The 23,773-nt window shown below is 42.0% G+C and overlaps 1 protein-coding gene across 40 annotated transcripts in view; it reads left to right on the forward strand.

Annotated features, from left to right (window-relative positions):
* Positions 1 to 23,773, forward strand: part of PTPRD (protein tyrosine phosphatase receptor type D) — a 2,878,718-nt gene that overhangs the window by 2,397,983 nt on the left and 456,962 nt on the right. The window lies entirely within an intron of this gene.

Genomic DNA, 23,773 nt, shown 5'->3' on the forward strand with positions numbered 1-23,773 from the left:
GACACTGCTTTGCTCGCGTCTCGGCACAACTTTACCTATACCCCTTTCAGCACCATGCCAGTTATTTAGCCTTGGTGACTGGAAAACCATTTTCATTCATTTTTTCCTTTGGTTTATCTTGGGAATAGGATCAGATAGCCTTTATAACCTCAGCTGCAAAATTACACATTATCGTTTCTTTTCTTCTGTTGACTTAATTAGCTATCCAAATGTATTCTTAGGCTTCACAAAACTGATCTGTATTCATATAATGCTGTTCTGTTTGCACTGCTGTCTGGCAGTTTCATGGTCAATGTGGCTTTTATATGTACATTCATACAATGTACGTTTAGATTGTACCTAGAATACTGGTCCCTAGAAACATACCTACATCAGTTAGAAGTTGGCATTTTTGCTGCTTTTTTGTGGTCATGCCTGACTGCCATTATTGTTTTACCTTATTCTTAGGCCTATCGTATTTGTGCTTTCAAAATAATCATATTGCTTCTAGATTATTTGCAATGAAAGCCAAATCAGTAGATGATTGACATACTGACACGCTGGGCTTTTTAGTTTGCTGAGCTTTTATTTTCACTGTCCAACTTTTTGATACTTTCTCAAAATAAGCAAGGCCAATGGTGTCAGCTCGCCCCTCGTCCTTTAAATTAAGCATTTAGGTTTTTTAAGTGATTTCACATAAATAGGGTTATATAACTAATCATCTGAGACAATTAGACTTGTTATATAGAAATGTATCACCTATATTTTTTTCAATTACATACTGATACATATTTTTTTCTAAGCTCCTTTTTAAGATTGGAGATTCTTAGTTCTGTTTTCTGTACGTGATTTTTGGAGTGACAATTTTGCCTTGATTGCTGTTACCATCATTCTATGAAACCGTTTGGGTAAAGCCAACCACATAAACCATAGGAACATGTTGTCCTGAGATGACTTATGTGTAGGTCACTGTGCAGGGATGAGAAGGTTGAATGCTAGTTTTGCTGACAATTATTCCTCTTTCCCTCTTCATAAACATGCACACCCGAGTCAGCCTAGCATTCATGTATTATCAATGGTTAGAGATGAAGAAGCTGCTGGCAAGCACCTGTGGTGAATGCTCATCTTGAAATACAATATGTCTTATCCTTCTTTCTCATGGCATCTCCCATGAGGAAGAGTCATCAGGACACCCACTTAATCATCGGATGGTCTGCTAGTTCTCCCAAAGCAGTCGGGTTCTTCAATCTTCCATCTAATGTGTAGGGCATCTTTACCTGCCATTGTAATCCTGCTTGGGATGATGGTGAGATGATCGCTGAAAAGTGATCTCTACAGAATGGGAGGTGCCAGTTTATTATTGAGATCTCATGACAATGTGGAAAATTTAAAAATGTCTGGATTTTTTGCAATATAGGTGGTGAAATGTAAAAAATAAGATCACTTAAAGGAAATCTATCACCCTTTTTTTGCCCTATCAGCTGCATTGACATTGGGGGCTTATCTACAGCATTCTGTAATGCTGTAGATAAGCCCCCGATGTAACCTGAAAGATAAGCAAAACACGTTAGATTATACTCACTAGAGGGGGCGGTCCGGTCCGATGGGTGTCGCAGTCCGGTCCGGCTCCTCCCATCTTCATACGATGCCGTACTCCTCTTCCCTTCCTGTAGTGGCTCCGGCTCCGGTGCACTGCTCTGCCCTGTTGAGGGCAGAGCAGAATACTGCAGTGCGCAGGCGCCAGACCTCTCCCGACACCTGCGCACTGCAGGACTCTGCTCTGCCCTCAATAGGGCAGAGCAGTGTGCCTGCGCCGCAGCTACTGCAGGAAGGGAAGAAGAGGACGGCATCGTATGAAGATGGGAGGAGCCGGACCGAACTGCGACACCCATTGGACCAGACCGCCCCCTCCCGTGAGTATAACATAATGTATTTTTCTTATTTTTCAAGTTACATCGGGGGCTTATCTACAGCATTACAGAATGCTGTAGATAAGCCCCTGATGTCAATGCCGGCAGCTGATAGGGCAAAAAAAGGGTGACAGATTCCCTATAAATAATTTTTAAAATATTTTGTTTAAGTTAAAAACTTACCGTATATATCACTAAGGACTATATTCATTTACAGATTTCTATAGACTTGACTAGTTGACTTCTTAGAGACAGCACAGAAATGCTCAGTTGCCATCCCTAGGATCAGAACCCACGAACAAATATATAACCTATGAAGTTTTAGCAATTAAAAGGGATGTATCACTCTTTGTCTTCAAGAGTGCTCTCGAAGATTGACAGCTCGGACTACCTATGCGCTTTCCAATGCTAAATGAAGAGGCAGCTTTGACTTTTGCCGCATCCGAGAAGAGGAAAGGGACTGAACCTATCCAACAATCCGGGCCAGATTCAGGGCAGCACATGCCAGCTCTAAAGCGTAGAAATTCGGTCAGGAATTCGGCCACTTCTGAGACTGCAGAAATAGCCGATAGCGTAGACTACGAGCAGTGCACAAAAGAATTCTAGGAATGGAGAGGTTTTTTAATAAAAGGTATATTTCAAAAGTTGCTTGTTTTAGCAATTGTAATTTTTCTTATTTAATAAGACGAGACAATCCCTATAAGTCCACTATAATATACAATATTTAAGTCGTATTTATATTAACTCAAAGAATCCATTGAAGCCACAGAACAGGACCCAGCTTGGGAAGCGTATTTTGGCCCATGTGTGGCTGGCTTAAATCACGTTAAGTGTCTGGTTAATTCATTGAAGATTACCTACTAAACTTCTCAAAATTGACTTTTCCTATTGCCTCGGAAGACCTGCTATGAAATCAGGAGGGAAAAAAACGTTAACAAAATATTTTAGGTTTCTGGTTAAAGCATAAGGGATGATTTTGGCAAGATGTAAGGTTCAAGAATGAGCAGAAGGGGAAAAAAATGTTCTGCGTTACAGCTCTTGGCTTTACTTTGTATAATGAAGGAAACACCAAGCCACATTAAACTGAAGCCACAGTCCGCAGAGGATAATTCACAGGACAAAAAGCTTCAAAGTTTCCTTTATATCGTTTACAAGAGAAAAAAACGTGTGTATCTTAGAAAGTTCACTGCAGCTGTCTTTGCCCAAATGCTTATGTTTTGGGAGTAGTGATGGATGTTCAGTGCCTGTAGCCAGTTGTGGAGTTTGCTGGGAGGTCAGTGATACTAATGGAAGGTTGAAATTTGCTGTTGAAATACAGTAATAAGTAACGTCCTGTCAAGGCATACAGCCAAAAACCAATTACAGTGCCTTGAAAAAATATTCATACCCTGTGAACTTTTCCACATTTTTTCACGTTACACTCACAAACGTAAATGTTTGTGATATACCAACACAAAATTGCAAGTATTTATGAAGTTTAAAGGCACAACTGCAAACCAACCAAGACATGGCCGCCCACCTAAACTGACATCCTAAGCAAGGAGATCTCTAATTAAAGAAGCAGCCGAGAGGTCCATTGTCTGGAGAAGCTGCAGAGACCGACAACTCATATTGGAGAATCTATACACAGGATAACAACTGTATTAGTGATGAGTGAGTGTGCTTGTTACTCGAGTTTTCTGAGCATGCTCGGGTGTCCTCCGAAGATTTTGGGTGAGTATTTTGGTCATGCTCAGAGATTATGTTTCAGTCCCCGCAGCTGCATAATTTGCCGCTGCTACACAAGGTAAATACATGCAGGGATTGCCTGTTTGTTAGGGAATCCCCACATGTATTCAGGTTGTCTAGCAGCCGCAAATCATGCAGCTGCGGGGACTGAAACATAATCTCCAAGCACGCCCAAAATACTCGGATGACACCCACGCATGCTCGGAAAACTCGAGTAAGAAGCGCACTCGCTCATCACTAATAACTATTAGTCATTTATTCCAAAAATCTGGCTTTTATGGAAGAGTGGCAAGAGAAATGCATTTTTGAAAGCAAGCCATAAGACATCCTGTTTGTAGTTTGCAAAAAGCCATGTAGGGGACACAGCTGGCATATGGAAGAAGGTGCTCTTGTCACATGAGACCAAAGTAGAACTTTTTGGGCTAAATGCAAAACTATGTGTATCGGAAAACTTAACACTGCACATCATCCTGAAAATACCATCCCCACCGACAAACATGGTGGGTGGCAACATCATGCTGTAGGGATGCTTTTTTCAGCAGGGACAGAAAAGAAAGTCTGAGTTGATGGGAAGATGGATGAAGCTAAACGCAGGACAATCCTTGAGGAAAACCTGTTAAAGGCTGCTAAAGACAATGCACAAAACATACTGCAAAAACTACAATGAAATGGTTTAGAACAAAGCATATTCATTTATTTGAATGGCCCAGTCACAGTCCAGACTTAAATACTGATGATAATTTGTGGCAAGATTTGAAAATTGCTGTTCACAGACTCCTGTCCAATTCCACTGAACTAGAGCTAGCTTGCAAAGGATAATGGGCAAAAATGTCATCCTCTAGTTGTGCAAAGCTTTTAGAGACATACCCCAAAAAACTTACAGCAGTAATTGCAGTGAAAGGTGGCCATACAAAGTATCAGACCACAGGGGAGCTGAATACAAATGCACGTCACAATTTTCAGATTTATATTTTTAAAATAATTAGAAAACCATGTATCATTTCCTTTACACCTCACAAATATCTGCTACTTTGAGTTGGCATATCACATAAAATCCAAGTAAAAAACTTTAAGTTTGTGGGTGTAACGTGAGCAAAATGTGCAAAAGTTCATGGGGTATGAATACTTTTTCAAGCACTGTACCTCATAGTTAGCCAAAAAGAACTTCAAAATTAGTTATCACCAGAATGTTTTCCTAAATATATTATAAATAATATCTAGTCCTGGAAACGTGGAGTATCAATTTAATGTCTGTTCTTCATTCCAGTTGTAGACAGTCTTAACAAGTCAGAATGCTAGGGTAGCCCTTGAAATGATTGGTGGCCATTTCGAGCCTAGATTTCAACTGTTATTTTCTGACATATCTCTTTGATGTGTGTCATGCCGTGCTTTTTGTTTGATGTTATGCCCTATTTTAGACAACTTGCTGTGTGGTTTTGTAAAGCGATTTTGCTTATAAAGAACGGTTATTAAAAAAAAGTTCCCTTTATGCCAAGGTGTATATTCATCTGCCATTACATTAAAAGCAATTACAGATGAACTCCGTAGCACTGGTAATCTTAACATAATGGCGCCTGTCATGGGGCAATAAATGAACCATTAGTTCTCAAGGTTGGTTTGTTGACAGGATGGAAGAAAGGGGAAAATGTATGTATATGATCAACTTTAAAGGGAGTCCGTCACCCCCAAAATGCATTTTAAAAGGACTTTACAGTGTAGTGGGGGACTTAACCCCTATAAAAACCATACTAGCACTGTACCTGCTGTTACTAGTACATGCCTGAGAAAATAACTTTTAATTCTTATGCAATCTTCGATGACCTCTTGGCGTAGCCAAGAGTTTGGCGCACCATTATGCCTCCTCATTTGCATATTGGGGTCTTTCCACCACTTATAATTGATGGAGTCGGCACTTCCCAGAGCAAGCACTGTCTGAATGGGAGAACGCACCCAGTCACTGTGTGTATATATGTAGCTCCAGCAACATTTAGACAGTGCGTGCTCAGGGAAGCAAGCACTGTCAATTCTTGCTGCAGCTACTGTAGCACAGATTGCTAAAGAAGTTCAGACCTTAGGGTAACGTTACACTTAGCGATGCACCAGCGATCCCGACAACTATATGGATCTCTGGTGCATCGCTAATTGGTCGCTAGTGAGCTGCCGAACAGGCAGATCTCACCAGCGACATAGCAGCGGTCGGTGGTCGCTACTTACCTGTCAGTGCGGCGATCCTGACGTCCTCCCGCCTGCGTCCACGCGTCGCTCATCGGCGCCACAGGAAGCCCAGCAGGAAGTGCCCGACGAGAAATGATCCAGGACGTTCTCGCGCAACCAGCGATGAGCAGCAGGGGAGTCGGTCGGAGGTAAATATCAAACATAGCGATATCGCTAACAATATCGCTGCTATGTCACTAAATCGGTGACGTTACAGCGATATTGCTAGCGATCTCGCTATGTGTAACAGGGGCTTTACTATGATAGAAAAGTGTCATCACGCATAGTGTATTGGGCTACACAGCTGCTGACCACTCAGAAAGACGATACTTTGTTTGTTCACTTCCCAGAATAAGCATGTGATTATCAGAACTAAATAATGGACCAAAGGATGAAGGTAGGCTAGTCTGCTAAATTACAATTACTTTTATATTATGTGTACTGTGGGGTGCTTGGGTGTCATTTAACGGGTAACCAATAGCGCTAAGATGCACTATAGGAAGGAGACAAGCTAGCGGAGGTAGTGTGATGCTCTGGGCAATGGACTGGTGGAAAACCTTTAACCCCTTCACTACCAAGGGTGGTTTGCACGTTGACTCCCGGGCCAATTTTTACAATTCTGACCACTGTCTCTTTATGAGGTAATAACTCTGAAACGCTTCCATGGATCTCGGTGATTCTGACATTGTTTTCTCATGACATATTGTACTTCATGTTAGCGGTAAAATTTCATTCAAATAGCTTGTGTTTATTTGCGAAAAAAACTGAAATTTGGCGAAAATGTCGCAATTTTCCAAATTTGAATTTTTATGCCCTTAAATCACAGAGATACGGCACACAAAAAAACTTAATAAATAACATTTCCAACATGTTTACTTTACATCAGCACAATTTTGGAACCAAAATTTTTTTTGTTAGGAAGTTATAAGGGTTAAAAGTTGACCAGCGATTTCTCATTTTTGCAACACCATTTTATTTTTACGGACCACATCACATTTGAAGCCACTTTGAGGGGTCTATATGATAGAAAATACCCAAAAGTGACACCATTCTGAAAACTGCACCCCTTAAGGTGCTCAAAACCACATTCAAGAAGTTTATTAACCCTTCAGGTGCTTCACAGGAATTTTTTGAATATTCCAAAAAAATTAACATTTAACTTTTTTTCACCAAAAAAATACTTCAGGTTCAATTTTTTTTTATTTTACCAAGGGTAACAGGAGAAATTGGACTGTAAAAGCTATTGTGCAATTTTTCCTGAGTACGCTGATACCTGATATGTAGGGGGGAACCACTGTTTCGGTGCATAGCAGAGCTCAGAAGGGAAGGAGCGCCGTTTGACTTTTTCAATGCAAAATTGGCTGGAATTCAGATTGGACACCATGTCACGTTTGGAGAGCCCCAGATGTACCTAAACAGTGGAAACCCCCCACAAGTGACCCCATTTTGGAAACTAGACCCCCCCCAAGGAACTTATCTAGATGTGTGGTGAGAACTTTAAACCCACAAGGGCTTCACAGAAGTTTATAACGTACAGCCGTACAATTGAAAAATCATATTTTTTCCACAAAAATGATCTTTTCACCCTCAATTCTTATTTTTCCAAGGGTAACAGGAACCTAAAAGTTATTGTGCAATTTGTCCTGAGTACGCTGATACCCCACATGTGGGGGTAAACCACTATTTGGGCGCATGGCAGAGCTCGGAAGGGAAGCAGCACCATTTGACGTTTTTGGCTGGAATTGAGATCGGACACCATGTCGCGTTTGGAAAGCCCCTGATGTACCAAAACAGCGGAAACCCCCCACAAATGGCACCATTTTGGAAACTAGACCCCCCAGGGAACTTATCTAGATGTGTGGTGAGCACTTTGAACCCCCCAGTGCTTCACAGAAGTTTATAATGCCCGGGCGTGAAAATAAAAAAATCGTATTTTTTTCCACAAACATGATCATTTAGTCCCCATTTTTTTTATTTTCCCAAGGGTACCAGGAGAAATTGGACCTCAAAAGTTGTTGGCCAATTTGTCCTGAGTACGCTGATGCCTCATATGTGGGAGAAAACTACTGTATGGGCACACGTCGGGGCTCGGAAGGGAAGTAGTGACGTTTTGGAATGCAGACTTTGTTGGAATGGTCTGCGGGTGTCATGTCGTGTTTGGAGAGCCTCTGATGTGCCTAAACTATTCAAACTCCCCACAAGTGACCCCATTTTGGAAACTAGACCCCCCACGGAACTTATCTAGATGTGTAGTGCGCACTTTGAACCCCCAAGTGCTTCACAGAAGTTTATAACGCCCGGGCATGAAAATAAAGAAATCATATTTTTATCCACAAAAATGATATTTTTGCCCCCAATTTTTTATTTTCCTAAGGGTAACAGGAGAAATTTGACCCCAAAAGTTGTTTTTCAATTTGTCCTGAGTAGGCTGATACCCTATATGTGGGGGTAAAACACTGTTTGGACGCATGGCAGAGCATGGAAGGGAAGGAGCACCATTTGACTTTTTCAGCGCAGAATTGGCTGGAATTGAGATCAGATGCCATGTTGCGTTTGGAGAGCACCTGATGTGCCCAAACAGTGGAAACCCCCAATTCTAACTCCAACCCGAACCCCAACACACCCCTAACCCTAATCTCAGCCCTAACCCTAGCCCTAACCCTAATGGAAAAATGGAAATAAATACATATTTTTAATTTTATTATTTTTCACTAACTAAGGGGGTGATAAGGGGGGTTTGATTTACTATTTATGGCGGGTTTTTATGTTTGGCAGCTGTCACACGCTAAAAGACGCTTTTTATTGTAAAAATAGTTTTTGCATCACCGCATATTGAGAGCTATAATTTTTCCATATTTTGACCCACTGAGTCATGTGAGGTTTTTTTTTGGGGGGTCGAGTTGACGTTTTTATTGGTACCATTTTCGGGCACGTGACATCTTTTGATCGCTTTTTATTCCGATTTTTGGGACGTAGAATGAACAAAAACCAGCGTTTCATGAATTTCTTTTGGGGGGTGCGTTTACACCGTTTCGCGTGCGGCAAAATTGATAAAGCGGTTTTATTCTTCGGGTCAGTACGGTTACAGCGATGCCTCATTTAGGTCTTTTTTTATGTTTTAGTGCTTTTATGCAATGAAAACAATTTTATATAAAAAATAATTATTTTTGCATCGCTTTATTCTGTGAGCTCTAACTTTTATTTTTTCGCTGATGACGTTGTGTGGCTCGTTTTTTGCGGGACAAGATGAAGTTTTCAGCGGTACCATGGATATTTATATGCGTCTTTTTGATCGTGCGTTATTGCACTTTTTGTTCGACTGTATGATAATAAATCATTATTTTTTGCTTCGTTTTTTTTTTAAGGGGTTTGCTAAAGGGGTTAACTAATGGGACAGTTTTATAGGGCGGGTCGTTAAGGACATGGCGATACCAAATATGTGTACTTTTATTGTTTTTGTTTTTTTTTTTTCCAAAAAATGAATTTATTAGGGAATATTTTTATAGTTTTTTAATTTATTTAGCGATTTTTTTTTAAAATTAATTTTACACTATTTTTTTTAACTTTATTACATTGTCCCAGGTGGGACATCACTGTCCTGTGACAGGTCGCTGATCTGTCACATCACAGATCGCTGTGACAGATCATTAATCTGTCACAGGCAGTGCTGCAGGCTTCCTCCTTGCCTGCGCTTTGCTCCCTGCAGGCCCCTGAAGGTCCCCGTCTCCATATTTAAACCGGGGACCTGCAGGGAAGGAGCCCCCAGCAGCGCTGCATATTGCGCTGCTGTGGGGGGCTCAGGGAAGCACGGAGGGAGCCCCCTCCCTGCCGATGCTTCCCTTTAACCCCCGGTACACCGTGCTCGTGTTTGATCGCGGTGTGCCATGGGTTAACGTGTCGGGGGTGGTCCGTGACCACGTGGGCGCTGCTGATCGCTATGACGTAATATTCCATCCATGGGAATTAGGTCCCAGGTCACATGGATGGAATATTATGTCCATTGTAGGAAAGGGGTTAATTCAACTATCATTTATGCGGATGTTAACACATCCTAAGAATTGTTGAGGACCAAGCATGGAATGGATTGCTTGGCAAAAAGTTCAAGATGTTGGCCTCTAAATTTCTCAGGTGTCAATCTGATCGATTATCTGTGGAACAACATGATGGAACCTTGAAAAGACTCCCAAGTTGTTGTAACTCACAGGACTTGAAGGATTTGCTGCACAGTACATATTCCATGGTCTTGTGCAGTTGATGCCTTAAAGTGAAAGTTGGTTTATTGACACAATGAGAAGCTATACCACTTTGGGCAACCAATTTCAATGTTACGTTTAGTGGCTGAGCAGTATGTATAAAGACTTAAAGTAGCCTTTACTGTACTGCAAGGACCTACTGACCTTTCTCAATGGTTTTTGGATAGCTTAAGAAAAGATAACGTTACAAGCAGACTCTAAAACTTCCGTTTCTATTGGCTGAAAATCTCAGTTGACTAACAGTTGTAGAAAAAAACAGACACAAAACTGTAATGCGCTATTGGAGAAAAGATTACAAATAAGTGCACAGCGTGAAGTTTAAAGCCTCTTTAATAATTATTATTTATTTATGTAGCACCATTAATTTCATGGTGCTGCACATGAGAAGGGGTTACATCAAAATACACAATTACAGTAAATCTAACAATGATAGACTGGTAGAGAGGGAAGAGAACCCTGCCCTTGCGGGCTTACATTTTACAGGATTATGGGGAAGGATACAGTAGGTTGAGGGTTACAGTAGCTCCGATGGTGTTGAGGTGGCAGCGTGGTCATTACAGGTTGCAAGCTTTTTTGAAGAGCTGGGTTTTCAGGTTCTGTCTTAAGGATCCAAATGTGGTGGATAATCGGACGTGTTGGGGCACAGTATTCCAGAAGATGGGGGATATTCGGGAGAAGTCTTGGAGGTGATTGGGTGAGGAGCGAATAAGCGTGGAGGAGAGAAAGATGACTTGCGAGGATCATAGAGGAGAAAGGTTATGAATGGCTTTGTAGGCCAGTGTTAGTAGTTTAAACTGGATACGCTGGGAAATTGGGAACCAGTGAAGGGATTTGCAAAGAGGACAAGCAGGAGTGTAGCGAGGAGAGAGATAAATTAGTCGGGCAGCAGAGTTACGGACAGATTGGAGGGGTGCGAGAGTGTTAGAAGGTAGGCCACAGAGGATGATGTTTCAGTAGTCGAGGCGGGAGATAAAGGCAGGAGCTGATCTGTGTCATTCTGACTCTGTAAATAATACAAGTTGCAATTTAGTTGAATAATGAAAGCTTTTTGTTAGGGTTGGTGTGAATCGATTAACCCAGTCTATTGGCCACATCGGTGTGGTTGCTGTATGGGAGTCGCGAGAATTGTTGTCTACTGGTTGGCAAGTGCTGCTCTTCTTTTGATTAGCCAGCCTAGCACAGTGTCTCTTGACTGTCACATCATAACGATAACGTCAAACCAGGCTGGCTAATCAAACAGAAGCGGTGGATTCCAGTAAAGTCAGAGGTGGTTCTCAGGACTTCCGTTCATCACCAGATGGACCCAGTCTTGCAATCTGGTTCACACCAGTTCTATTGGTATATGCCAAACTTCCAGTATTACCCTTTATTGATGACCACTAACTCTGCATGTTGCATACAACGTACTGGAGGGGTATTCGTCATATCTACAGTTCCGTCATGCCTCATGTAGGAATGTGACTTCTGGGAGTACTCTGCTTACTGTAGTTGACATCCAGTTGTTCAGGCCCATTGTACGAGCTCCTGACAGATAACACCCATCTAAGACATATCTCTGTGTGCAGCTTGCTGGCAGCCCTCCAACCCCTTTCTATTTAGAAACCTGTCATGAAGTATGTAATACTATATACATTATCGCCCTTCACCAGTGTTTAAATAAAATCTGTGGATTTTGTTCTGGTCGTTCCTTCCACTAGCATGTTAAGTAGAGCGCACGTTCCATGATCTAATTTACCAACGGTCAGACATCTTTTTCTCCTTTATCTTGCTTGTTATGGAAATGATGACATAAATGCTGCGAGTCAGCTCCCAGGTCTCGATGGTGTAAAGATACTAGAAGTCTGTAGACTAGATACGGAAAATACTTGGTCTAAGTGGCATCTGCAAGATGCAAACTTACTGCAGTGTAATCGTAATGAAATAGTACCAGTCCAGACATGCACATCCCCCTCACCCTAAGCTGGCGTGATTTATGCAGGCTTCTGTTTAAACCTGCTTTACCCATGCTTCCTGTGTGCTTAAATATTACCTTACATGGCATTACGATTGAACTAAGCAGGGCCCGTGTGCCACTTAAGTGCATGATACTGCAGTTTCTAAGGAGATCCTCTTTTGTGCAAAGCCAGAAGGTATTTAATTAATGGACCAGGAACAAACCTACTCATCGGAATAAAAGAGGGCTACTTTTCAAATACCATGAATTGTTAAGAAAAAAAAAGAATTGCTTCCACGCTGAATAAAAATGGAAGCTTTTCATTTGATTAAATTTGCAATGAATCAGGAGAGGAACTCTCTGAATGAATAAAAACGACTTTCAAACCAACCAAATGCTAAAGGGCGTACCATTCAAGAAGCATAAAGAAACAATGGAGAATAATGATTATCCAGCACAGGGAAATCTTACTGAAGTCAGGAAAATATACCCTGAGCTTTGGAAGAAAACCTTCCTTAGGAGTCAGACTAATGTTTCTGGTAGTCACAAATAATCACGTTCATAATCCAACAACCCAAAGCGTTAGGAGCCAGAAGCTACATTCTAGATACTTTGGCGTCTTGGCCTGAGATTTGTCCATGTCTATCAATGATTCGTTGTCACATAAAGTTTGACATGGTTAGCATACATTGTCCTTAAAGGGTTGTCCACTACTAGGACAATCCTTTCCTGATCCGTATGTTTGCCCCCGTAAAAATAAAAACACTTATAATCGCCTCCCGTGCCTGTATCCATTCCAGTGGTGTCGCACTCGCGTTTCCAAAGCTCACGTGCAGTCGTTATAATATGTGAGCCCTTAGCCCAATCAGCGCTGGCATCACCATCCCCACATTAAGATGTAATAGTAATTAAGAGGAAATGAGCAGCCAGCCGCATCGCTGACTACGGTTAGTCCTAAGGCAGGGACAATGACGCCAGCGCTGATTTGGCAAAGGGCCACATGTTGACCATCTAAAATAGATAATTTACAAAAGAAAGTGTTCACAAAAAGGTCTGTGTCGAGACAGCTTTACATAAACACGCTCAGTGCAATGGTGCTTCAGTGACAATGGTTGCCCATTGACATCAGTGGATATCCAGTGTTTGCTGTAGGCTCCAAGGAGATGATGACCAATAACTTTCTTGCAATGAAAGTCAATTTTTGTGCTACAGATTCTTCACAGATGGCTTATTGTTTGGGGACCAATGGCAGGACCCCAAGGATTAATTTCTCCATTTGATATGCTACACTCAACTATCTCATCTGACAAAATAATTCTGTTTCTTAGAATATTTTTGAAGAGATGTAGATTAGAATTGTGTTGTTCTCTTGCTGATTTCTGCTTTCTGCTGCCGGTGCCCACACATACATAGAGTAACAGAGTGTTGCCAGATATCAGTCAATTAAAATTTTTGTTTGTAAGGTTTCCATGGTGGGCAAGTCATGACACACCAGTAAGAAGTAAAGTTCTACACACAAATAATATTTGGGAATAACATATAGTGTACTGAAGATCTATAAAATAGAATGCATGAGGTTATCCTATCCTGAACCATTGGTATAAAAGAGAAGATTCGTCGAGAATGGAAGAAGACTGTCACAGTGGATAAAAACAGTACAGCATGTCATGTCATCATTCGGGCTACTAAAGCCCTAAAGGGCCCGTCACACTAAGCGATATCGCTAGCAATATAGCGATATCGCTATGTGTGATACTTACCTCGGACCGACTCCCCCGCTGGTTATCACTGATCGCGCGAGAACGGCCTGGGCCGTTTCTCGTCGTCAGCTTCCTGCTGTGGCGACGAGCGATGCGTGGACGCGGGCGGGAGGACGTCAGGATCACCTCGTCTGACAGGTAAGTAGCGACCCCCGACCGCTGCTATGTCGCTGGTTAGATCTGCCTGTTTGGCAGCTCACTAGCGACCACTTAGCGATGCACCTGCGATCCTGGCCGGGACATATCGTTGTCGGGATCGCTGGTGCATCACTAAAGGCCCCTTTACATTTAGCGATGCACCAGCGATCCGACCCGGTCAGGATCGCTGGTGCATCGTTAAATGATCACTAGTGAGCTGTCACACAGGCAGACATCACAGCGATGCAGCAGCGACGCAGCGCATGATACTCACCTTTCACACACAGCGATCCTGACGTCCTCCCGCCTCCACGAGTCGCTCGTCGGCGCCAGCGGGAAGTCCAGCAGGAAGCTGACGACGAGAAATAGTGCCGGACATTCTCGTGCGATCAGCGATGGACAGCGGGGGAGCCGGTTGGAGGTAAGTATCACACATAGCGATATCGCTATAACGTCACAAAATCAGTGACGTTATAGCAATATCGCTAGCGATATCGCTATGTGTAAAACCCCCTTAAGTGTGACAGTACCTTAAGGCTTCCTTGGAATCCTACCAAGAGTTCATCAGAAGATAGTAGCTCGAACTGTCTCTATTTTAGTATGCATGGCAAAGTCATCCTGGTCATGGACACTTGGCATTGGGGTAGAAAAGAGCTCAATAAATTCTCAGCCAAAATGTAAAATTATGGATAAGGTTTTCCCCAAGGTCATAATCTTGGGAATCATTGTCTGTGCAAGCAGTTGTTCATCAGTATTTTGCACATTTTCTGCCTTCACCTTTTTTCACCGAGACCTATCTGCATCCTGCAGTATTCTGATATTGTGACCAGGTATTGGTAATTTATTTTACAAATTAATTAATTTATTTTACTGACTGATATAGCACCATTATTTCAAAACCACTTTACACACATTATCATCACTGTCGCCATTAGAGCTCACAATCTAGATTTTCTATCAGTATGTCTCTGGAGTGTGGGAGGAAATCATAGTACCCTGAGGAGATCATACAAACTTCTTGCAAATGTTGTCCTTGGTGGGATTTGAACCCGGTATTGTTCTGTGAATCATTGACCTTTACTAAAACTGGCATAAAACAAGTCCAGAATTATTACTCATGGACAATTGTGAAAATCATTTGTCATGTTTCTTAATTTTCTGCAATTCTGTTTTAATGCTGATTTTCTGTTTTTATAAATGCATTTCAGTTAAATGTCACTTTGAGAAATTAGAGTGTTCATAAGCAAGTTGCCTCTTCAGAGAAAGAGGACTTGAACACTTAACGCCACCTATTGGTAGTAGCGATCCTACAAGTCACAATCTAGCCTTTAACGAGTCTTGTAATATGACTTAGGATAAAAGCCAAATCAGAATCTCAATTTGCAGACACGGTGTTTCGGGCTATTGGCCCTCATCAGTGCAAAGTATGAGATCCGATTTGGCTAGGTGAGAGGCTTTGGACTGAGGTCTAAGGGGTGAGGTTTCTCCTTGTGCAGAGTGACATACCAGCTCTGGATTGTCAAGGTAAGGAGGCTTATTCGCTGTGCAATGCTCATCTGGGAAAATTAATATGCAAATTGCCTCTTCAGAGAAAAAGAGGACTTGTAGTAGCGATCCTACAAGTCACAATCAACTTATGAGTGTTCATAAGGTAATTTTCTTAAATTTACACATTGGCAACAGATTTTAAGAATTTAGTCCTTTTCTTTGTTCCTTACAGAATACTATAAAGACAAAAAATTACATGGCAAATCTCACACAAAATAAACTTGAATGCCATGACCATGTTGTCCATGACTTCAAAGGCATTTTGCGGCTGTTGTTTGACCCAACCATCATATGAATATACCATAGAAATATATCATGTCATCAATTCATGGACTTGTGTGTCCTCCTATCCATTGTAAGATCTGTGATTGTCCTCAAATCATTTCTTAAATTTTTGAGCGGCAATAACGTTGGATGGATGTTAGTTTTTGTGTCCAAAGCAGCAAATTAATTACAGAATTGAGGATAAGCCACAGAAATTAGTGGAAAAGTGGGCAAGCTGGTCTGTGAATTGATGACATGATATCTTTGATGGTTGAATAAGCCTTAAATCCTTTAAAGTCATGGACAACATGGTTATTTCCTATAATATTTTTATCATGTAGCTGTTGATTAATTTTCTGCATACTGTCTAGCTGATCTGAAGTAAGTGATGATTAGGTGGATGTTACTTTTTTGGGAAGCTATCATCAGAAAATAACATTGTTATAAATAAAATATTTATATTAAATGTATTAAAATAATCTTTTTTTCATATCACCATCTGGATTAAGGCTATGTGCCCACGTAGTGTTTTAAAACGCTCACTAAAAACCGGACTCCTTCCCAGAAATCGTGCGTTTTTTTCCGCGCGATTTCATCGCGATTTTACCGCGATTATGATCGCGATTTTGCCGCGATTTTTGCGTGCGTTATTCAAGCACTTTCCAAGCGATTTGAAGCATCGCTTGGAAAGTGATTGACAGGTTGGTCACACTTGTCAAACATAGTGTTTGACAAGTGTGACCAGGTTTTTACTATTGAGGCTGCCTATGTGGCATCAATAGTAAAAGATAGAATGTTAAAAAGCTAAAAAAATAAAAAAATCGGGGTATATTTACCTTCCGGCGTCCCGCGCTGCATTCCCGGGCCTCAGCGTTCCCAGTAATGCCTTGCGAGACCTGTGATGATGTTGGTCTCGCGTTGCTTTAGCGATCTCGCGAGACTACGTCATTACAGGGCCTTGCCGCAAGGCATTACTGGGAACGCTTAGGCCGGGAATGCAGCGCGGGACACCGGAAGGTAAATATACCCCGATTTTTTATTTTTTATTCTTTTTTTTACAGGGGTCTGGTACCCAGGGCCTGGAGGACAGTCTCCTCTCCTCCACACCGTGGGTACCAACTGCACATGAGACGCTTAACTTCCCGCATGGTGGGCATAGCCACATGCGGGAAGTAAGCGATTCTCATGCATTCCTATGGGTGCGGAATTGCGGCAATTCTTTGCGATTCCGCACAAAAGAATGAGCATGCTGCGATTTTTTCCGCGATGCGTTTCCGCCGCGGAAAAAAGCGCAGCATTAGCATGTGCGGAATGCCATAGGAATGCATGGGGGGCGTTCTGTACACGATTTTTAAACGTTTTTGCGCCGAAAATCGCGGCAAAAACGCTTAAAAATCGCTACGTGTGCACGCAGCCTAAATATAGCTTCCTGTTGTATAGTACATTTGTTGTTTCCTGAAACAGCCACAATGAACAGATTCTGATTCTCCTATCATTTGCATTGATGATTAGGTAGATGTTACTTTCTAGGGAAGTTGTCGTTAGAAAATAACCTATTATTAGTGATGAACAAATGTGTTCGGATAAGGTGCTAACAAGAGTGTCTTTGGCTTGCTCGAATAATATGTTTGAGTCCTCGTGGCTGCATGTCTCACAGCTGTTCAACAGCCGCAACATTTGCATGGATTGCCTGTTAGGAAATCCTTGCATGTGTTGTGGCTGTCAAATGACCTTTTATATAAATAAGATATTTGTATTAAATGCAGTTTGTTTTTTGTTACATATCAGAATCTGCATTAAAAAACTTCTTGTTTCAGGAAACAATACATGTATTGTACATTAGACACAATGAACAGATTCTGACCCTCCCATCTTTTGTATTTGAAGTGTCTAATGAGTGTGTGCAATGGTCATTGTGAAGAGAGGGGAGCATGGCCAGCCCTGACATCCCCAATTGTGATTGGTGGATCCTGTATTATCAGCTGTGTATTGAGGTGTTACCAGTCATTATGATAATAATATGTACCTGATAACATGAAGCCTGATGAAAACTCTCCCTGATGGAACAGGAACTATGAATCTAAATAATCCCCAGTGGACAGTGTGAAAATTGCAAGATTATTAATTTTGCTTATTTTGTTTCCTTAAGGATACTTGTAACATAAAAACCTGATGTAATTATTAGGTGATGTTCTGATCATACCTTAATTTTACGTCAGGTTGTCAGAGGTCCACATGGCATTTTAAAGCATTTTAACAGTGGCAACAAAGCAATATTTCTTTTAATTTGTATGTTAGGCATGCACAGACTATGCCACTCACTGAACAAATGAAAAAATATGTGATCTACAAAATCCCAAAATAACTAATCACTATTTTCCTTCATATTAGTTAGCCTTGGATATCTAAGGCCTGTTTCACACTTCCGTTTTTGACCATCAGTCAAAATTCGCCGTTTTTGCTAAAAAAAAAGGATCCGCCATTTTTTTCTGGCGGATCCGTTTTTTCCCCCATTGATTTGCATTACCGGCGGATCTTGACGGATGGCCATCCGTTGGATCCGGTTTTTTGCGGATCCGTCAATTTTTCTGCGTCCGCCGAGATGCCTGGACGGACCATGTAACATTTTTGTGCTGCAGGATCCACATTTTTATAGTGCGCATGCCCGGAGGAATGAAGTCAGGCGGAAATTTAACCCTGAAATCATTTCTGGCAGAGAGAAAAAATTCTCTCTCTCTCTCTCTCTCACCCTCTCTCTCTCCCCCCCCCCTTCCCGGGCAGCGGTTCCTTTAACATTCTTCATTCGGCGGATCCGTCAAAAGTAACGGTCCGGTGACCTCCGTTAACAACGGATCCCCTTTCCGCCATTTTGGCGGATTTTGACTGACACAAAAAAACTGTGTGAAACTGGCCTAATGGTGGTTATTTCTACAGTTGAGCGAATTTGCTAACAACTATAGCACTTACCGAATAAGCTATAGCGGGAACCCGGATACATGAAGTGGAGATGCATGCATGGAGAGCCTGTGTGTTGGGTTATCCATGCATGTGCTGTGATTGTGACACAGCCGCGACACATACAGCTGTGGCGCCGATCAGCTGATTAGCCACCGCGCTCCATGTATCCGGGTTCCCGCTGTAGCGCTATAGCTTGCCGAAGAAGCGGGGACCCGAACAAATTTGTTGAACTGTAGTTATTTTTTGAAAATTTACACATACTTAAGCTGGCCAGAGATGTGGCTAGTACAGCTATTCCTCAGAACCCTGCATACACATGCACACCTAAAGTAACTCTGCCTATTGAAGTCAATTAGTCTCATCCTGCTTCCCCCGAGAACTGCCTTTTGGGCAGAGCTGAGATGGCTCCATACAATTTAGGTGGTTGGCTGGTCCAGTAAAAAAATGTTGGCCAGACCAACATTAATATGTACGGCCGTCTTTAGATTTTTACAATCCTGGAGATGTGCATACTCTAAATATTGTTTAAAGGGAATCTGACGACATCAGGAGATAGAGGCTGATGCATATATTGCAGTGATGCGTCAAATACCAAATTGCATGCTGTTGGTTACTAACTGTAAAGGATTTATCACAAAGATTAACATTGCATTACATTAATCTTGCAAAGCCCCCCTGTGATAGGTAGCTCACTGTCTATGGTATTTGCACATGGAGGTGTGGACAGGGTTAGCTTTCTCAACTCTGCTTCATTGCTAAATCTAAAAGTTCTGATTGTGACAGAACGGCTGCACCCAGTCATCTACGGCTTTGGCAAAAATTAAGAGACCACTGCACAGTTTTATAAAGATCAGCTTATATATGTCCGACAGCCATTCCATTTCAGTGTCAGTTGAATTCCAACCAGAGTACACCTCATTCTACTTAATGTGCTTCTGATTAGGTGATCACCTGAACCGAATCTTATTTAACAAAGGAAAGTATAAAAATCCTGCTGTGGTGTTCACAATCCTCTTGCAATAGGACAAGCTGGATGGCAAAACAAGTGCTAGTAATGTCCCAAAAGTAATAGGAATGAAAAAATAACTTTTAACCATGCCAAAGGAGTTGAAAAGAAAAGATTTGAGTGAGGAAACGAAGGCCTCAATTCTGGCTTTACTAGCAGAGGGATACAGTGAGCGTCATGTTGCCTCCATCCTTAAAATTTCTAAGACTGTAGTCCATTACAACGAGGTAAAGCAACAGACATTGAGGACAACAAAGCTACAGACCGTCAGAGAGCGAAAACGACTCTCCACTGACCAGGATGACTGTCATCTTATTCAAATGTCACTCTGCAACTGCAGAATGACTTCAAGTGACCTACAAAAGGAATGGCAAATGGCAGCTGGGGTGAAGTGCACGGCAAGAACAGGCTCCTAGAGGCAGGGCTCAAGTCATGTAAAGCTAGAAAAAAGACTTTCATCAAAGAGACGCAAAGGAGAGCCAGGCTCAAGACCATAAGGATTGGACCATAGAGGACTGGAGTAATCTTCTCTGAGTCTAATTTTCAGCTTTGCCCAACACCTGGTCGTCTGATGGTTAGACAGAGAACTGGAGAGGCATACAAGCCAGTGTCTTGCATCCACTGTGAAATTTGGTGGAGGATCGGTGATGATCTGGGGATGCTTCAGCAAGGCTGGAATTGGGCAGGTTAGTCTTTGTGAAGGACGTAAGAATAAAGCCACATACAAGGTTATCCTGGAAAAACAGTTGATTCCTTCTGCTCAGGTAATGTTCCCCAACTCTGAGGACTGTTTTCTCCAGCAGGACAATGCGCTATGCCACACAGCTAGGTCAATCAATGTGTGGATGAAGGACCACCATATCAATCCCTTTCATGGCCAGCCCACTCTCCATACCTCAACCCCATTTAAAACCTCTGGAATGTAAAAAAGCCATAATAAAGCTGCTTACATTTTTGTACCAGGAGTGGCATAAGGTTCAAAGCCTGGTGTCTCCATACTTTACCACCCGAGGAGAAAACTATATGAAAAAGTAAAAAAAAAAACATTAAAAATCAGTTTGATCAGTTTCTTTACACTTTCAACAACCCTTTGTTTTTCTACATTTTCTGCAAATCTACTGTGTATGCCTGCTAATATCATGAAATTATATGATTAGAGATCTTAACTTCTCAGTAATTCTAATTCTAAAGTCAGCAATCAAACGCTATTGTTGCCTAAATGACTTGCATACATTTTGAGGGAATTTGGAATGTAGGGGCTGGAATTCCAAGCATAGTGCATTGATAAGTAAAAAACCCAGCATGTCGCCAATAACCATCTGCCTCTCCAGCCAGCTATCGGAATGAGCCCTTTTGCACTGAGAGATATGCTGCAAAGTTGATTGAGAAAATGTTTATCTAATTGCCAACCTTTGTTTACTCCATTTCTGATTTTTTTTTTTACATATAGAAATAGAAATTAACTCTTACCCATGTATTTCACAGACTACTTTTCTACGTAAATCAGAGGAGGCAAAAAGGTCTGGAAAGCTTTAAGTAAAATAAAGAAATGGTGCAAAGTACCTACATTTGTATATTTGGGAATTGCATATACAGAGTATAATGCACTGCTATGTATTGGATCATTTTATAGGTGAGAAAAAATCCAATAGAGCAGTGCAGTAATTAAAGGGAATCTGTCGCCAGGTTTCTGCTACCTCATCTGAGAGCAGCATAACGTTGAAACAGTGTCCCTGATTACAGCTATGTATCACTTATGTAGCTTACTGAGTACAGCAGTTGTGACAGAACCAGAATTCTTAATGGCCTGTCACACTAAGCAATATCGCTATCAATATCGCTATAACGTCACTTTTTTGTGACGTTATAGCGATATTGCTAGCGATATCGCTGTTTGATACCTCCGACCGGCTCCCCCGCTGGTTATTGCTGATCGCGCGAGAACGTCCTGGACCGACTTTCGTCATCAGCATCCTTCTGGGCTTCCTGCTGTGGAGACGAGCGACGCGTGGACGTGGGCGGGAGGATGTCAGGATCGCCTCGTCTGACAGGTAAGTAGCGACCCCCGACCCATGTGATGTTGCTGGTGAGATCTGCCTGTGTGGCAGCTCACTAGCGACCACCTAGTGATGCACCAGCGATCCTGACAGCGTCATATCGCTGGTCGGGATCGCTGGTGCATCGCTAAGTGTGACAGTACCTTTAGATGTAGCATGTAGCAGGGCTCAGAAAGCTAACTCCACCCACCCCACTGCTTTCTGGGCACATTGTCTATTGACAGTGAGCTGCTTATCAGAGGAGATGGTTGTACAGTGTAGTCAGGGCAATGATAAAGTCCTAGTGACAAAACCTTTATTGTAAGTAAACAACAGCACACAGTCTAATAAAATTACACATCACTGAATTCAGTGTCTCAGCTGCTACCTCATGCTGTCCTCAGATTACATAGGAAAAGCCTGCTGACAGATTCCATTTAAAAAAAAAAATACAGCCGTCTTCTGAGAAGGCTCCACTTCAACTTATACACAAAGGTTGTCATGTCCACAACGTTTCCCTAAAATACAAGTATGGTTCTTCTTTACTGCACAAATGTAGAGTTTTCCTGTTAAGGCTTGTGTAAAGAATGTGGCTCTGTGTATACCACTTCTATTTGTGCCACCAGCTGTCTCGCTGCCCTTAGTAGCAGGCAGTGTTCATGTAATTTTATCAGAGCAGTACCATACATGTCACTTATAAGAAAATGTAGAAATTATACTATATTCTCAGAATTTTTATTAAGGTATTTAAAGGGAAATCCGCTGTCCCCCGTCCTTCAGTTTGTTTTGAAAAAACAAATATATGCTCCACTGTTGCCGATGTCTGTAGCGCTTTATTTATTATGCTTTGCTTTTGTAGTGCTATTAATTCCACAGCGCTTTACAGACATTATCATCACTGTCCCCATTGGGTCTCTGAATCTAGAAGCCCTATCAGTGTATCTTTGGAGTGTGAGAGGAAACCCACGCAAACACGGGGAGAACATACAAACTCCTTGCAGATGTTGTCCTTAGTGGGATTTGTTCCCAGGACCCCAGAGCTGCAAGGCTGCAGTGCTAACCACTGAGCCAGCATGCTTATGTAAGATGTACAGCACTGCAGTAAAGCTTCTCAGAGGCACTGAGGTCACTGACTGCAGCACAGTCAACATTATATTGGCACTGCAGACAATTACAGACATCAGGAGCAGTGGGGGAGACTTAGAGGAGAGTCTATGTTTCCTCATTATGAGATTCTGAGTTAGCTTGTTTTATTGCAAAACAAACTGCAACTTGGGGGCTGGGGGCAGAGGTTTTCAAAAAAGGGGTTTAAATAAGTTGTCCACTACTTTTACATTGAGGATAGGTCATCATTGTCATCAATGTCTGATCTGTTGGAGGCAGGAATCGCTGACTTGTTGATCTGCTCCGTCTACTTGCAGTGGCCGCTGCAGGGTATTACACATCCTCCTCCTATTGATTTTAATAGGAGGCAGATGTGCAGTAACAGGCCCCGGCCACTACCAGTAGATGGAGCAGCTGGACAAGTGAGTACTTGTCAGTGTGCCACTGAGAACAGCTGATCTGCGAGGATGCTGGGTGTCAGACCCCGACCAAACATTGATGACCTATCCTTAGGATGGGTCATCAGTAATAAAGTAGTGGACAATCTCTTTAAGGATCCACATTACTTGGTCAGCCGCCTTGATGTGATTTCATTTTCCCCGTTCGATTTTGTAGTGTTAATAGTGGGGACATTTTACTTTTACTCCTCCCGTTAGGAACAGGAATAACGTAATTCTCTGACTATTACTCTTTTGCGACTCTTTTAATATTTACAGTCTCCAAATTGTTTTCCAAACTTGCATCCATGTGTGGGCAAGCTGAAGAGAAGCAGATGGTTATGCGGGCGAGTCAAATGATATTCTAAGAAGACCTGCCTTAATTTCACTGCATTCCTCCTTCAGTATTGGATCGCACATTTAGTCAAATCTCACTTGGCGAGGGTGGCCTTTTAAATGCTTGTACGTGCGGCTGATTGTGAGAGAATGACGGCCTGGCACTGCC

The sequence above is a fragment of the Dendrobates tinctorius genome, unplaced genomic scaffold (assembly GCF_039654945.1).
Source record: "Dendrobates tinctorius isolate UK_male_01 unplaced genomic scaffold, ASM3965494v1 ptg000031l, whole genome shotgun sequence".
In the NCBI taxonomy this organism is placed as follows: domain Eukaryota; kingdom Metazoa; phylum Chordata; class Amphibia; order Anura; family Dendrobatidae; genus Dendrobates; species Dendrobates tinctorius.